We start from the raw sequence: 17,441 nt of genomic DNA, 5'->3' as shown, positions 1-17,441 counted from the left end.
TACATAATAGTTTATTTCCTTTTCCTCCCCTTCTCCATCTGGAAAATGAAAGAGTTGAATTAAATGGCTACCAGTCCCTTCTGTCTCTAAATATAATAATGAAAAAATTCAGTCTAGCATTATTTTATGATAATTCTCACTTTTTTTTAACACTGTCATAAAGTATTCCCTGCATTGGGAAAGCAGGGTTGGTAAAAGTCCTTAATTATTAATCTCTGCCATCTCTTTGCTACTGGTGACACTAGAATGCTTGCAAGAGGCACAAAGTCCACAGGCTTCAAGAATATCTAGTGCTTAATGTACTGTTGGTGGAATTGTGAATTGATTCAACCATTTTGGACAGCAATTTGGAATTACGCTCAAAGGGCAATAAAACTGTGTGCACTCTTTGATCTAACAATGCCACTCCTAGGTCTGTAACCCAAAGAGATCACCAAAAAGGGGGAAAGATCCACATGTACAAGAGTAATCATAGCAGTTCTTTTTGTGGTGGCAAAGAATTAGAAATTGAGGGGGATGACCATCAATTGGGGAATAGTTGAAAATGTTGTGGTATGTGAATATAATGAAATATTATTATTCTATTAAAAACTATGAACAGACGGGTTTCAGAAAAACCTGAACTAGTATTGTTTAAGGTGAGGAGAACCAGAACATTGTACACCTTAGTAGTGACATTGTTTGATGATCAAATATGATAAACTTAGCTCTTCTCAGCAAAGCCATGAAAGATAATTCTAAAAGACCTATGATGGGAACTACCATCCACATCCAGAGAAAGGACTATGGAATCTGAATGCTGATCAAAGAGTACTATTTTCACCTTTTTTAAATTGTTTTTTGCTTTTTCTTCTTGTGGTTTTTCCCTTTTTTGTTCTGATTTTTCTTTGACTGTATGATTAATATGGAAATATATGTAACACAATGGTACATGGGGTTTTTTTTTAGGTTTTTGCAAGGCAAATGGGGTTAAGTGGCTTGCCCAAGGCCACACAGCTAGGTAATTATTAAGTGTCTGAGACTGGATTTGAACCCAGGTACTCCTGACTCCAAGGCCGGTGCTTTATCCACTATGCCACCTAGCCGCCCCTACATGTTTTTTTTTTTTAAAAAAAAGAATATATAGTCTTTTAAAACAGAGCTTAGCCCCTAAGGACATAATCCAAAATAAAAGGTTTTTTAAAATTATCTTAGAATGATTTTCCTGAAGGCAAATGACCTTGAAGTGATGCAATGTGAGTGGAAGATATCTAGCAAAAAAAAAAAAAAGCTTATAGTTCTCTTACTGTAGTCCAGGCTTTGTACAGAAATCATAGAATTTTAAAATTAGAATTGACCTTGGAAGCAATCAATTTGAAAAAGAAACCCTATTATCTTATATCTAGCAAGTGGTTATCCAATCTCCAAAGAGGTGAATCAACTACTTCCTAAGACAGCCTTTTCCAATCATAAATTATTTAATTATTAGGAAGTTTTTCTGGACATCAAATTCAAATTTGATTCTTAGTAGTTTCCACCCATTGTTTCTGCTTCTTCCCTCTGGAAACAAAATAAATCTAATCACTCTTGTAATATTCTTCAAATATTTGAAACCAATAATCATGCATCCTCTCCTCAACACACATTTCTCCCATCTCTCCCTTTCCTCCCCATCTCCTACTCCATCTTCTCATTTGCAGGCTATTTCTCATTTCTTCAACTCTTCCTTATAATCTATGAGCATTGATTAAGCACCTATTTGGCAGGCACTGTACCTATATGACATGGACTTGAAGCTTTTCACTATCCCAGATGATAGACTTTTTCATCAATGACTCATACTAGAGAGGCAGTTCAGTAACACAGAAGGAACTTTGGGTTTGGCATCAGAATTGAGTCTGAATTCTAACATCAACACTTAGTAGTCTTGTGACCATAAACTGGGGACTTGATCTGTCTAATGCTCGGTTTTCTTATCTGTAAAATGGAACTAATAATACTAACAGTTCTTGCCTCATTATGTTGTGAGATGATAATAAGATAATATTTATAAAATATTAATGGTTACATTAATGTAGCTTAGTATTAAATTTTTAACTATTAGTAGAGCTATGGATGAATGGCATCCCTTTTTCCTCATCTGTAATATTTATACTACCAGGAAAATTACAAAATGCTTTAAAAATGTGTTATTTATCATCATTATTATGACCTGGATTTTAGAGATATTTGTGCTCCTTAGAAGCTACATGACTATGAGTAAATTATTTGGGTTTAGCTTGAATCTTCTCAATGGGAATAATAATAATAGTGTTTATCTCCTTGGGTTGCTAGGAGAAAATTACTATCAGCTGTAAAGTTCTATATAAATGTGAGTTTTTGTTTTTATTTATAGCAGGTTGCTAGTGAAAGGACTTTGCTAGTGTTTTTACATGGACTTTAAAATATTCCTTCGGGGCAGCTAGATGGCTCAGTGAATAGAGTACAAGACCTACAGCCAGGTGAGAGCCAATCCTGTGAGACCCTAGGCAAGTCACTTAACCCCATATGCCTGAATTTTGTCATCATTTTTATTAAGCATTTGAGTATTGGGGATATGAAAAGAGACAAAAGACAGTCTGGAACTCATAACTGAATGGGGGAGAAAACAAACAAATATGCATAAATGAGCTATATACAGAATATATAAGAAATAATTAAAAGAAGGATGACGGTGAAATTAATGGAGGTTAGGAAAGGTTTCCAATAGAAGATGAAGTTTTAGTAGGTACACCAGAAGCCAAAGAAAGCAGTAACCAAAGAGGAGAGGGAAGATTATTTCAGGCATGGGAAACAGCTAGAGAAAATAATCACCAAAGAAAACAATAAAGGGAAAAGAAACTGAATTGAACTATGCATTCTCACCAAGGACTATCCTAAAATCTTTACAATTATTTATTATTATTAATAACAAAGTACAAATATATGTGTGAGGGATAAAAATGCTGACTTTTCAGAAACATAGTGCTAAATTAGTCTAAGCCATAGGCCTCAGTTTCTATTTCTCAAGAATCAGGTGAGCTTAAGAACCCGGATATCTGGCTAGAACAATTATGTCACCCTAACCATATAAGGTGTAAACAAAGACAGGCAACACCCCACCCCTTCTCTTTGGACCATCAAGTTTGACCAATTGCTGTAAGGGTCATCAGAAAAGAGGAGGGGAAGGTGGTTGTGGTTTTTGTGTTTTTTAACCCTACTTCAGCTTCTGAAATTCGGCTTTTCCTGCTCTCTCTTTCATAGAGAGTTAGGAACTGCCCCACTTCTTGCAAGAACCGAATTAAGTTTTAACTCTTTGATGTCACTTTGAGAGGACTCCGAGTAGTCATTTTGGGTTAGGGTTTCAATACCCCACATATTTTGGGGGGCTCATTCAGGATAGTGGTCTTAGGGAGAGACGACCCCTGACTCAGCTCAAGGGCAGGCGCCTGTTGAGAGTTTTACTCCAACAGTCCTTGATGCTGGTGTGGAGTCTCCCCCTCCCTGAGACAAATGACCTGAAGCGGAGTAACTCAATGGAAGCAAAGACCAGGAACAGATCCAAGAAATTTCCCCAAAGGAAAACCTGCAGGTGGAGTTGCAGTCAGGCAATTTATACGCGTCTAACCCAGAGGTATGCAATCTGGTGAGTCTTAAGGGTAGTTGGTTCATTGGAGCACCAAGCACTCTAGGGTGACTGCTGGCGGGCAACCCCCACCATGAGCCTAGTAGAGACTAGGATGATTCACTGAGTCACAGACTCGGAGGTGCCAGCGTCGGAACTCATGCTAAATTATGGGGAAAAAGAACAATCTGAAGTTAAAGCTTCAGCAGGAGATTAGGAAATACCAAAGGACAGTCCATTAGGCAGCCGGTTGCAAGATTGGGACCAATCACCAAAGTATCAAAGTAAGGATAAGATAAAAGCTAATTAAATATTGTTGTTTCATATGAGTTGATAAAATTTGGGTGGCAGAGTAATATGGCCCAAATATGGCCCTGCCTAAGATTGGATATGTCAAAGGTTGAATTTATTCGTGAATGACAGGGACCCGCTGAGCCCCGAAAGAGCTATATGCAACTCTCTGGCTCCGGGACACCCAGCTATTCATAAGGAAAACACAAGAAGAGAAAAAGGAGGAAAGAGAGGTCCCACCTCACCCATGGGACCCCCTCCTTGCTCTCTTTCCACCCTATTCATCTTTACCAGCAGGCACAGCTTTAGCTGGAACACCAATCCCCCCCCCCCCCTTCTCTCTAGAAGTGAGCATTAAACAATTTGGGGCAGAAGGGATTAGAGTGTCCTGGGAGAAGTTGCAATTTACTGAAAGGGAGGTAGAATATTTAGGTAGATTCCTCCCAGGTTGAAGGGATGCACACACACACACACACACACACACACACACACACACACACACATTCTATATTCCCAAACCCAAGAATAAAGAGGGTTGGAGGAAATTTGTAGGACTGTTAGGGCATTGCAAGAGTTGGATCAACTCTTATGCAAAGGCACTGCATGAATATCTATTAGAGGAAAGACCAAGGTAGGATATTATGGGATTCAAAAGGTAAAGAGAGTTTTAAGCAATTAAGAATTATTTCGGTTTCTGCCCCCCGTACTATTGTTGCCTCCCCAGCCATGCCATTCTACTTATTCAGAAGAAGCAGTGGCCTTGGGGGTACTAGCATAAATAAAAGGAGGACAGCCACACCCGGTGGCCCTTTTATAGAAATTAGGTCTTATTGTGAGTGTACCACATCAGATGAGGACAATTTTGAACTAAAAAGCTGGGAGGTGGTTAACAGACTCTCGCATATTAAAATATGAAACAATTCTCTTAAAAAGGGATGATTTAATACTAACTCAGGATCATACCCAGAGTCCAGCCAAGTTTCTGTCTGCTTCCCCCAAGGATTCTCAGCAATTAGAACACAGTTGTTTGGAAGTTGTGAATTTTCAGACTAAAGTGAGAGAGGATTTACAGGAATCACCCATTCCAGGTGGGGAAGATTGGTTTGTAGATGGATCCTCAAGGATGGTAGAAGGAAAAAGGATGAATGGATATGCTATAAGATGGGAATAAAAATACAGTTGTTCAAGCCAGAGACCTTCCAAAAGGATGGTCTGCTCAGACTTGTGAACTGTATGCACTGAACCAAGCATTAAAAGGATTGGAAAACAAAGGAGAGACTATCTATAATGATTCCAGATATGCTTGGGGAGTGGTACACATATTTGGGAAAATATGGGAGGAGAGAGGAATGATAAATAGTAAAGGGAAATATTTGGCCCACAATGCCCTAATAAGAGAAGTTTAAACAATTTGCTTAAATCCCCATTATTGCAGTAGTACATGTCAAAGGACATCAATCATGGAACTTATTTGAAGCTAGGGGTAACCATCTTGCTGATGAGATGGCTCAGAGAGCTGGGGAAGGAAAGCTTGGAGGACTGAAAGGTATGTTATTACTAATACCAAAGATTCTTTCATGTACCTTTCCACCATCCTTTACTGATAAAAAGCAGAAAATGTTGGACTTGGGGGCTAAGGAGTCCAATGAGGGACACTGGCATTTGCCCGATGGATGGGAAGTGCTGAACAAAGCAAGTATGAGGCAAGTCTTGCAGACTTTACACCAAGGCAGTCATTGGGGAGTCCAGAATCTGCACAATGCAGTCTTAGCCAAGTATGTATCTCCTGGCCTCCATATAATAGCCAGGCAATTGGTAGCTGGGTGTCTCATTTGTCAAAGAACAAATAGGGCTGCCCAGAGCGAACACCGGCAAGGGGACAGCCTCTGAGAATTCGACCCTTTCAGAGCATACAGATGGATTTTACTGAGCTGCCTCCTGTTGGCCGCCTCAAATACTTGTTAGTAGACCATTTGACCTCCTGGGTAGAGGCCTTCCCTCTTTCAAGGGCAACTGCCCCCATGGCCAGCAAAATTCTGCTAGAACAAGTAATTCCCCAGTATGGACAGGATTGATTCAGATCAAGGGACACAACTTTACCTCCAAGGTTCTCCAGTTCCTGGCTTAAACCTTGGAAATTTCCTGGGAACTAAATACCCTCTGGCATCCGCCCTCCTCTGGCAAAGTGGAAAGAATGAATCATGAAATTAAGAGACAATTAACAAAGTTGTCTCTTGAGACACAATTACCTTGGACCAAATGCCTGCCCTTTACATTGTTAAGGATCAGGACAAAGCCTAGACAGGACATTGGGTTATCTCCTTATGAGATGTTGTATGGCCATCCATTTCTTGGCCCAATTGAACAATGGGATCCTAGTTTAGATAATAAGGATGTTTGTCAGGGAATATATATATAAAGGTACTGGCCCAACATTTGAAAGACATTCAACTAAAAGGACTTATTGCACAGACTCCTCCTTTAGGGTTTGCAGTCCACAAATTTGAACCAGGCGAGTGGGTGTTGATCTGAATGTGGAAAAGTTGACTCTGAATTGGGAGGGACTATTTCAGGTTCTCCTGACCTCAGACACTGATGTGCAGACCCAGGAGTGAGGCTGGACCCACCATAGCAGAGTAAAAGGATTTGTGAATCCACCAAAAGAATGGACTGTGGACTCTGAACCTATAAATGAATTGAAACTGCATTTTAAGAGAGTATAGGACTAATGAACTCTCCAACACCTTGCCCAGGAGATGGAGGATTCTTGGTATTCTCCCCTTTGTTATAATTTTGTTATCACTCCTTTGCTTCCTAGCTGGTATAATTGTATATAATATGAGGGATTTCCATATGGGACCCATTCCTGGGTGCAATTACAGTGTCACTCCCTGGGGTTGGCCCCCTTTGCTTTCTAGGCTCTGGTCAAGACTACAATCCTGCAGAAATGTGCCTTAGATATCATGTTCTGAGAGTGTCCCTCTTAAATTTGAGCCTATTGTTATATCAGGCCTCAGTTTTAGACACCTTCTTTGAAGAGGCAAACACTTTTCAGAACTTAATTCAAACCATTGCTAATATTTTCAATGTAACCAACTGTTGGATGTGGGGGGGGGCACGAGGATTGAGCACATGGCCATGGGTGCTGGTTCCACTTGATCCTGTTTAGTTATTGAGTAAAAAGTCCTTAGTACACAATGGAACTGGATTTTGTAATGAGAAGGAAGAATACCAATGGCCACTGGCAGAATCCATGACAGGGAGATATTGCCTTAACCAAACTGGGAAGGGACTTAACTTAGGACAAAGTAGTTGCAGGTAGACTTTCTCTGCTAAGGATGACAATATACAATTAATGCCAGATTACAGTAAGCATAGGAACCATGTACAGTGGGATGGCACCGGGGTTAGATATCATACTGGAAAAATGGATGAGAATCATTGCCAATATATACTCAGTGGAGTGGGAAGATGTAAAGGTGACTTATCCATAGCAGAATATAAAAAGTATAATCAGAACAATGGTCCCCTGACTACTCAGCTCCAAAGTTGGAGATGGTTAAATGACAGAGGATAGGAAGGGTTCTTTATTACTTTGGAGTGCCCGAAATAGAGATGGAGAACTTTGAATTGAGAGATGTAGCTGAGAAGAAGGGCCACAATTGTGGAAATGCCAGTATAAAAATGATGGGCAGATGAGGTATGACAGAGGCCCTCTAGGGGGTCAGGATATGCAGTATTACCCTGTAACAGAATATAATCAGACCAAGATTTTCCAGAAAAAAAAATGTGGCTCTAGAAGGGCATTATTGGGTATTTAGGGCAAACAGCCTATACACAACTCCCACTAAATTGGACAGGGATCTGCTACATAGGATTAATTAGACCTAAGTTATTTTTCCTCCCAGATCAAATAAGAAGTTCTTTAGGTGTTCAAATATATGATGACATAGGAAACCAGAAACGGAGTATAGATACTTCTCTAATGATAACTGGAGATGCTAATGGTTGGGGCAATGCCTCACCCCCAGAAAGGATAATTAAGGAGTGTGGCCCTGCTATGTGGGCACAAGATGGGAGTTGGGGATACAGGACACCAATCTATATGTTAAATAGAATCATTAGACTTCAGGCTGTAGTGGAAATTATAACTAATCAAATGGCAAAGGCACTGGACTTATTGGCAGATGAGATCACCCAAACTAGGGAAGCTGTCATAGAATACAAAATAGTGTTAGATTATCTGTTGTCTGAGGAAGGGTGTGTTTGTGGAAAATTGAATTTGTCCACTTGTTGTATGAAAATTGATGACAATGGAAAATTGGTGAAGGAGATCACCACAGAAATTAGAAAAATAGCCCATGTCCCTGTCCAGATTGGAACTCTCCCTTTAATATTTCATGATGGGCTTGGTTCAGAGAGAGCTGGTGGCATCAATTAGTGTGGTATGAAATTCTAGTATTAGGTGTCTTGATAATCCTCCCTGCCTGTATACCATGCATGATACAGTTGGTTACTAGTACAGTTCATAAAATTCTCCCTCAAATACTTTTGGCTGAAGACCAAGGCCCAAATGCTGATGTTAGGGAGAGAAGGTTGGACTCCTGTGAGCCCAGATAGTGGAGATGAAGAAATTGAACAGCACTGTGAGGAGTTATTACAAAAATTCAAGTAGAATAGGGGATAGAATGGGTGAAAAGTCAGCAGAGAATAAAATAAATAAGAGGAGGGATTGTGAAGGGCAAAAATGCTGACTTTTCAGAAATATAGTGCTAAATTAGTCTAAGCCATAGGCCTCAGTTTCTATTTCTCAAGAATCAGGTGAGCTTGAGAACCCAGATCTCCAGCTAGAAAAATTATGTTACCCTAAACATATAAGGTGTAAACAAAGACAGGCAAACCTCCCCTCTTCTCTTCCAACCATAAGATTTGACCAACTGTTGTAAGGGTCAGCAGAAAAGAGGAGGGGAAGGGGGTTGTGGTTTTTGTAGTTTTTTTAACCCTGCTTCAGCTTCTGTAATTCGGCTTTTCCTGCTCTCTCTTTCATAGAGAGTTAGGAACTGCCCTATTTCTTGCAAGAACCAAATTAAATTTTAACTCTTTGCTACCACTTTAAGAGGACTCTAAGAAATCATTTTGGGTTAGGGTTTCAATACCCCCACACATATGTGTATTTATATTTAGAGGCTACTCAAGTGAGTTTGGGATGAGAGGTCTGGTGACCCTTGAGTTGAAAGCCTCCATGGAACTGTGATTTGATAACATAACTGCATCATTCATGACCTCACTTGTCCAAGTCCTGTTTCCAAACTTCTTGACTTGGGTTACATCCTGCTGGGTTAAATCCTGCCCAAAACAAAATAATAACATTGTTTTTATCCTGTATGATAATTTTGTGGTTTTCTTCTATAAGAACTGATTGATGTTTTCAATAAACTGGTTCTGCCAGTTGTCCTGCTGGAATTCCCCACCTGGGTGTATGCGTATTTCTGTTCTCTCCTGAGCTGAATTGTTCTCCTGTTGGTCAGGGGATCGCAACATATATACTCATACAAATATATGTATTGGTTTAAATTTTGCAAAGCACTTTACAAATATAATTACACTTTATTTTCACAATAACTCTGGGGAGGGGGGTAAATTCTATTATCCTCATTTTACAGATGAGAAAACTGAGGCAGCAAGAAGTTAAATGACTTGCCAGTGTCACACAGCTATTAAGTGTCTACGACCAAATTTAAACTCAAGATTCCAAGTGTACCACTCTAACCTCTATGCCACCAAGCTGGCTCTGAAGAAGGCTAAAGATCCATTTCAATGTCCAAGCTGAAAAGCAATTTTGTAAATGATGACTTCTATGTACTCCTCTTTGCAGATGGCATTGTGTTGCTTGCATCAAGTGCTGAAACCTAGCAGGATTTCTGAGAAAAGACTGGTTTCAATAATCCCTAGTGGAAAAAATGTTTGCATTAACCATCAACAAATGAAATACCAAATGGATGAAAAATAGCTATTGCCCAGAATATAATATGAAGGTGATGTACAAGCTATAGAATTTGTTCATCACTGTATATAAATAGGGCAGAAAATACAAATGAACAAGTTGGGTCCAGTATTAAACAATATTCATCCCAGGTTGGGTTCTCATCACCTCTTACAACTGACTCTAATAACTTTTTAATTATTCTCTAATTATTCTTTAATTGTTCTCTTTTTCAGGCTCTTGATAGGGGCTTGCCAAAGTCCATAAAAGAGACCCTAAAAATTAAAGTTTCAGTGTTAGTGTTCTGCACCTTAGAAATCACGATTAAGGGTTTTTTTTTAATTGATTGCCTAGACTTAAGAAACTAAAGGAGAAAAATGCTAAAATTCTAGTACTGCTGATTAGACTTCAAACTGTGTCTTGGTCTAACTCCATCTCCCTCCTCTAATGACTGTAAACATTTACTATCCCTCTATTATCCCTAACCCATTCTCCACAGAGTTGAGAAAATCATCTTCTCAAGGCATAGACCTAAATACCTTGCTCAAAATATTTTTAAATTAATTTTTATTAAAGATATTATTTGAGTTTTACAATTTTCCACCCTATCTTGCTCTCCCCCCCACCCCCACAGAAAGTACTCTGTCAGTCTTTACTTTGTTTCCATGTTGTACCTTGATCCAAATTGGGTGTGATGAGAGAGAAATCATATCCTTAAAGAAGAGAAGAGAAGTCTAAGAGGTGACAAGATCAGACAATAAGATATCTGTTTTTTTCCTAAATTAAAGGTAATAGTCCTTGAACTTTGTTCAAACTCCACAGCTCCTTATATAGATACAGCTGGCACTCTCCTTTGCAGACAGCCCAAAATTGTTCCTGATTGTTGCACTGATGAAATGAGCAAGTCCTAAAAGGTTGAATATCACTCCCATGTTGCTATCAGGGTATACAGTGTTTTTCTGGTTCTGCTCATCTCACTCAGCATCAGTTCATGCAAATCCCTCCAGGCTTCCCTGAAATCCCATCCCTCCCTGTTTCTAATAGAACAATAGTGTTCCATGACATACATGTACCACAGTTGGCTAAGCCACTCCCCAATTGAAGGACATTTACTTGATTTCCAATTCTTTGCCACCACAAACAGGGCTGCTATAAATATTTTTGTACAAGTAATGTTTTTACCCTTTTTCATCATCTCTTCAGGGTATAGACCCAGTAGTGGTATTGCTGGGTCAAAGGGTATGCATATTTTGGTTGCCTTTTGAGCATAGTTCCAAATAGCTGTCCAGAAGGGCTGGATGAGTTCACAGCTCCATCAACAGTATAATAGTGTCCCAGATTTCCCACAACCCTTCCAACAATGATCATTATCCTTTCTGGTCATATTAGCCAATCTGAGAGGTGTGAGGTGGTACCTCAGAGAAGCTTTAATTTGCATTTCTCTAATAATTAATGATTTAGATCATTTTTTCATATGGCTATGAATTGCTTTGATCTCCTCATCTGTAAATTGCCTTTTCATATCCTTTGACCATTTGTCAATTGGGGAATGGTTTTTTGTTTTAAAAATATGACTCAGTTCTCTGTATATTTTAGAAATGAGTCCTTTGTCAGAATCATTAGGTGTAAAGATTGTTTCCCAATTTACTACATTTCTTTTTATCTTGGTGACAGTGGTTTTATCTGTGCAAAAGCTTTTGAATTTAATGTAATCAAAATCATCTAATTTGTTTTTGGTGATGTTCTCCAAGTCTTCCTTAGCCATAAATTGCTCCCCTTTCCATAGATCTGACAGGTAAACTAATCCTTGATCTTCTAATTTGCTTATAGTATTGTTTTTTATGTCTAAGTCCTGTAACCATTTGGATCTTATCTTGGTAAAGGCTGTTAGGTGTTGGTTTAATCTAAGTTTCTCCCATACTAACTTCCAATTATCCCAGCAGTTTTTATCAAAGAGGGAGTTTTTATCCCAATGGCTGGTCTATTTGGGTTTATCAAACAGCAGATTACTGTAATCATCTCCTGCTTTTATACCTAGTCTATTCCACTGGTCCACCACTCTATTTCTTAGCCAATACCAAACAGTTTTGATGACTGATGCTTTATAATATAATTTTAGATAAGGTAAGGCTAAGCCACCTTCTTTTACACTTTTTTTTTGTTAAGCTCCTGGCAATTCTTGACTTTTTATTTCTCCATATGAATTTACTTACAATTTTTTCTAACTCATTAAAGTAATTTTTTTGGAATTTTGATTGGTAGGGCACTAAACAGTTTAGTTTTAGTAGAATTGTCATTTTTATTATATTAGCTCTACCTATCCATGAGCAGTTGATATTTGCCCAGTTATTTAAATCTGATTTAATTTGTGTGAGAAGTGTTTTATAATTGTTTTCAAAAAGATTCTGAGTCTGTCTTGGCAAATAGATTCCCAAGTATTTTATATTGTCTGAGGTTACTTTGAATGGGATTTCTCTTTCTAGCTCTTCCTGCTGTATCTTGCTAGACATATATGGAAAAGTTCAGGAATTATGAGGGTTTATTTTATAACCTGTAACTTTGCTAAAATTGCTAATTGTTTCCAGTAGTTTTTTGGATGATTTCTTGGGATTTTCTAGGTAGACCATCATGTCATCTGCAAAGAGTGAGAGTTTTGTCTCTTCCTTCCCATTTCTAATTCCTTCAATTTCTTTTTCTTCTCTAATTGCTGATGCTAACATTTCTAATACAATATTGAATAGTAGTGGCGATAATGGGCATCCTTGTTTCACCCCTGATCTTATTGGGAATGCCTCTAGCCTCTCCCCATTGAATATAATGCTTGGTGATGGTTTCAAATAGATATTGCTAATTATTTTAAGGAACAGTCCATTTATTCCTACACTCTCTAGTGTTTTTAATAGGAATGGATGCTGTATTTTCTCAAAACCTTTTTCAGCATCTATTGATATGATCATATGATTTCTGATGGGTTTGTTGTTGATATAATTGAGTATACTAACAGTTTTCCTAATATTGAACCAAACCTGCATTCTTGGAATAAATCCTAGTGATAACTTGGAATCGTTTTGCTAAGATTTTATTTAGGATTTTTGCATCTATATTCATCAGGGAAATAGGGCTATAATTTTCTTTCTCTGTTCTAACTCTTCCTGGTTTAGGTAACAGCACCATATTGGTTTCATAGAAAGAGCTAGGCAGAGTTCCATCTTTCCCTATTTTTCCAAAGAGTTTATATCAAATTGGAACCAATTGTTCCTTAAATGTTTGGTAGAATTCACTTGTGAATCCATCAGGCCCTGAAGATTTTTTTTTTTAGGGAGTTCAATAATGGCTTGTTGAATTCCTTTTTTTTTGAAATAAGGTTGTTTAGGTATTTAATCTCTTCTTCATTTAACCTGGGCAACTTATATTTTTTAAATATTCATCTATTTCACTTAGATTATCAAATTTATTGGCATAGAGTTGGGCAAAATAATTTTGAATTATTACTTTAATTTCCTCCTCATTGGTGTGAGTTCACCTTTTTTATTTATGATTCTAGCGATTTGGTTTTCTTCTTTCTTTTTTTTTTAATTAAATTGACCAGAGGTTTATCAATTTTATTGGCTTTTTCATAATACCAACTTTTGGTTTTATTTATTAATTCAATAGTTTTTTTGCATTCGATTTTATTAATTTCTCCTTTAATTTTTAGAATTTCAATTTAGTATTTAATTGGGGATTTTTGATTTGTTCATTCTCTAATTTTTTTAGGTGCATGTTTAGTTCATTGATTTCCTCTTTCTCCAATTCATTCATGTAAGCATTTTGAGCTATAATATATCCCCTGAGAGTCACTTTGAATGAATACCATAGGTTTTGGTATGTTGTTTCATTATTATCATTATCTAGGATAAAATGGTTAATTCTTTCTATAATTTGTTTTTTGGTCCACTCATTTTTTAAAATGAGGTTATTCAGTTTCCAATTTGTTCTGGGTCTATATATCTCCTTGGCCTAGTATTGCATATGACTTTTATTGCATTGTGATCTGAGAAAGATGTATTCACTATTTCTGCCTTTCTGCAGTTGATCATTAGGTTTTTATGTCCTAGTACATGGTCAATTTTTGCATAAGTTCCATGTACTGCAGAGAAAAAGGTATATTCCTTTCTATCTCCATTCAGTTTCCTCCACAAGTCTACCATATCTAATTTTTCTAACAATCTATTTACCTCCTTAACTTCTTTCTTGTTTATTTTATGATTCGATTTATCTAGATCTGATAGTAGGAGGTTGAGGTCTCCCACTAGTAGAGTTTTGCTGTCTTTGTCTTCCTATAGTTCTTTCAGCTTCTCCTCTAAGAATTTGGGTGCTGTCCCACTGGGTGCATATATATTCAATATTGAAATGACTTTATTGTCTATGGTACCTTTTAGGAGGATAAAGTTTCCTTCCTTATCTCTTTTAACACTATCTATTTTTGCTGCTGCTTTGTCTGAGATAAGGATTGCTACCCCTGCTTTTTTTTACTTCAGCTGAAGCAAAATACATTTTGCTCCAACCTTTTACCTTTGCTCTATATGTATCTCTCTGTTTCAAATGAGTTTCTTGTAAGCAGCATATTGTAGGATTGTGGTTTTTAATCCACTCTGCTATTCCCTTACATTTTAAGGGAGAGTTCATCCAATTCACATTCAAGGTTATGATTACTAGTTCTTTATTGCCCTCCATGCTACCTTCCTTCCATTTGTATTTTCCCCCTTTCTCCTCCCTTTATCCATATTCCCCAGTATTTTGTTTCTGAATACCACCCCCTTCAGTGTGTTTGCCCTCCTATATCACACCCTCCCCTTTCTTTCCCCTTTCCCTTTTTCCCTTTTCCCTTCCCTTCCTCTTGTTATTTTCCCCTTTTCCACCACACTCCCCTTCCCCTTCTCCATCCCACCTCACCTTTTCCCCTTTTAATATTTGAAACATTAGATGTTTTATAAGTTAAGTGTTGCTCAAAATATTTTTGTGGCTCCCCATTGTCTAATGGATGAAGTCAAAAATCCTTAACCTAGAATTTAAGTAAGGTCTTTCCCAGTCTGTTTCCACCTAGCATTTCAGGTTTATTCCATACCACTTCCCTTTTAAAAATGATCTCTAAATTCCAGACTTCTTGAACTCCAAGTTTCTCAAAGAGAAATGTGATCATTTACCATCCCCATGTATTTGCATAAACTGTTCTTCCTAACTTGAATACATTCAGTTCTAACTTGTATTCTAACTTGAATACATTCTTTAAAGGCTCAGTTAAGATGCCTCCACTTTGAAAACTTCCCTGCTCCCCTTGCCCTATCCCAGCCTCTATCATAAGTGCTCTCTTCCTCCTAAATTTTTCTTTTTAGGAAACTTAATTGTGTACACTTGTATTCCAACCTTCCCTTTCAAGATAGAATGTAAATTCTTTGAAAGTAGGAACTGTTTCTAATTTTTATCCAACTCCAGAGTTTAGCATAGGACTTTTCCTTTCTTAAAAAGTATTTGTTGGGGCAGCTAGAATAGAGCACTGGCCCTGGAGTCAGGAGGACCTGAGTTCAAATCCGACCCCAGACACTTAATAAATACCTAACTGTGTGATCTTGGGCAAGTCACCTAACCCCATTGCCTTGCCCCCCAAAAAAGTTGTAGTGAATTAAATTAAGGTCTCCACACCCCAAATGCTTTCCACAGAAACAAAATTGTTAGTTCAGTGGTTAACAGCTTCATACTTGACCTGTTACCCAGAGGTTTTTAATCCTTTTTTAAGAACCACAAAGCTTCCTTCTAATGTGATGGAGACCTACAAGTATAAACATGTCCCTATTAGGTAGCTTGCTTTATTTAGTGTCTATGGTACTAGTTGATACAAAATCAATTTCCTAGATATATTTGAGAATCGATGAAACATCTGTGAACTCTGTGCTTTAATCATATTCATGACTTTGAGGCTTGCATCAATGGAGACTTGCTGCTTTGAGTTCTGCCCTCTTCTTTTCAAACTGTGAATGAGTGAAATCTTGGAAAGGAGGTGGAAAATTGCAAACTGTCCTTCATCACATTCAGAGGCAACTGAAGTTGACCTTCTGTGACAATTCTGGCTCCCATGCTCAGTATAAAAATGCATTGTCACACAAGTGGAATATAGAATTGTGAAAGCTTAAGAATCATCTTAGATATAGGATGTTAATTCCTTTGAGATTTTCTTCCTGGTATATGCAACTTTTCTTTTAGAAAATATTCGAACAATATATAAAACTATGTTAAGCACAATTGTTTGTGTACGGCCTATGAGTGTTTTCTGCCATGGTGGGGAGGGAAAGAAGGGTGGCAGAAAAATGTGGAACTCTTGGAAATTGAGGGGATGTCCATTAATTGGGGAATAGCGAAGCAAGTTATGGTACATGAATACTGTGGAATACTATTGTTCTACAAGAAACCATAAATGATCAGACTCTAGAAAAACATGGAATGACTTACAGGTTCTATTTCTGAGCAAAGGGAATAGAACCATGAGAACAATGTACACATCAATAACAACATTATGAGATCAGCAAACTTGATGGAAGCAGCTCCTCTCAGCAGTCCAGAGAGCTAGGACAACTGTATCAAGATAGGCTATGGACTATATTATCCCCATCCAGAGGAAGAAAAACAAAACAACAAAACACACACACACACACACACACACACACACACACACACACACACACACAAACCCAACAACCCTTTAAGAATCTGAGGACCACTTTATAAAACTTAGTTCGTGTATCTCTTTCCCTTAAGCCTAATTCCTCATACCAAAAATAACTAATACTAATCTGTAAACATGTTTACCAAAATATGTATGTATAATACTAAATGTTTACCACTGAGGGGAGGTGGGGTGGGAAGGGAGGGTGGAAGGAAATTTTATACATTGAAAACATGCATGTGTAAATGGATGAAAATGAATAAAAAAAAGAAAAATGTGAAACTCAAAAACTTGCAAAAAGATAAATGTTGACCACTATCTTTGTATGTCCTGGGGAGAGGGGGGCAGTTTTTGGAGTCATTAAAACATGTTTAAATTAATTTAAAAAAGGAAATATTAGTACTAAAAAGGACCTTAAAGATGTTCTCAACCAATTCTCCCCTTAGCAAGGAGGAAGCTGAGCCCTAGAGGGGTTACTGACCTGTTCAAGATCATATAGCTAATTTGTGGCTTCTGATGTCCAGTTCAGTGCTCTTTCCACCAGTTGCTCGTGGGAGCCAATATGGAATAGCACAAAGACACTGACTTACCAGTGAGAAATCATGATCCTAAGTAAATAGTTCTGTATCTAGCTCTTTGACCTTCAGTCAATCACTTTTTAACTGATTACCTATTAATCTTGTTGTTTGATGAAAACGTAGATTTTTCTCTGTTAAAAAAAAAAGATAGTGCAGCTAGGTGGCACAGTGGATAGAGGGCCAGACCTGGATTCAGAAAAACTCATCTTCTTGAGTTCAAATATGGCCTCAGACACTTAGCTGTGTGACCCTGGGTAAGTCATGTAA

General features: G+C 37.8%; 1 protein-coding gene across 1 annotated transcript in view; it reads right to left on the bottom strand.

Annotated features, from left to right (window-relative positions):
* The window catches only part of PIWIL4 (piwi like RNA-mediated gene silencing 4), a 92,694-nt gene extending 75,536 nt beyond the window's left edge, over positions 1–17,158 (bottom strand). Inside the window, exon 1 of the mRNA XM_074216482.1 lies at positions 17,078–17,158. The gene's annotated coding sequence lies outside the window, so the exon portion shown is untranslated. The remainder of the gene's footprint in view (positions 1–17,077) is intronic.
* Between the last annotated feature and the right edge of the window lie 283 nt (positions 17,159–17,441).

Source organism: Macrotis lagotis, chromosome 1 (genome assembly GCF_037893015.1).
Source record: "Macrotis lagotis isolate mMagLag1 chromosome 1, bilby.v1.9.chrom.fasta, whole genome shotgun sequence".
In the NCBI taxonomy this organism is placed as follows: Eukaryota; Metazoa; Chordata; class Mammalia; order Peramelemorphia; family Peramelidae; genus Macrotis; species Macrotis lagotis.
The sequence above is the reverse complement of the archived record's forward strand: the minus strand, read 5'-3'. Positions and strand labels throughout refer to the sequence as shown.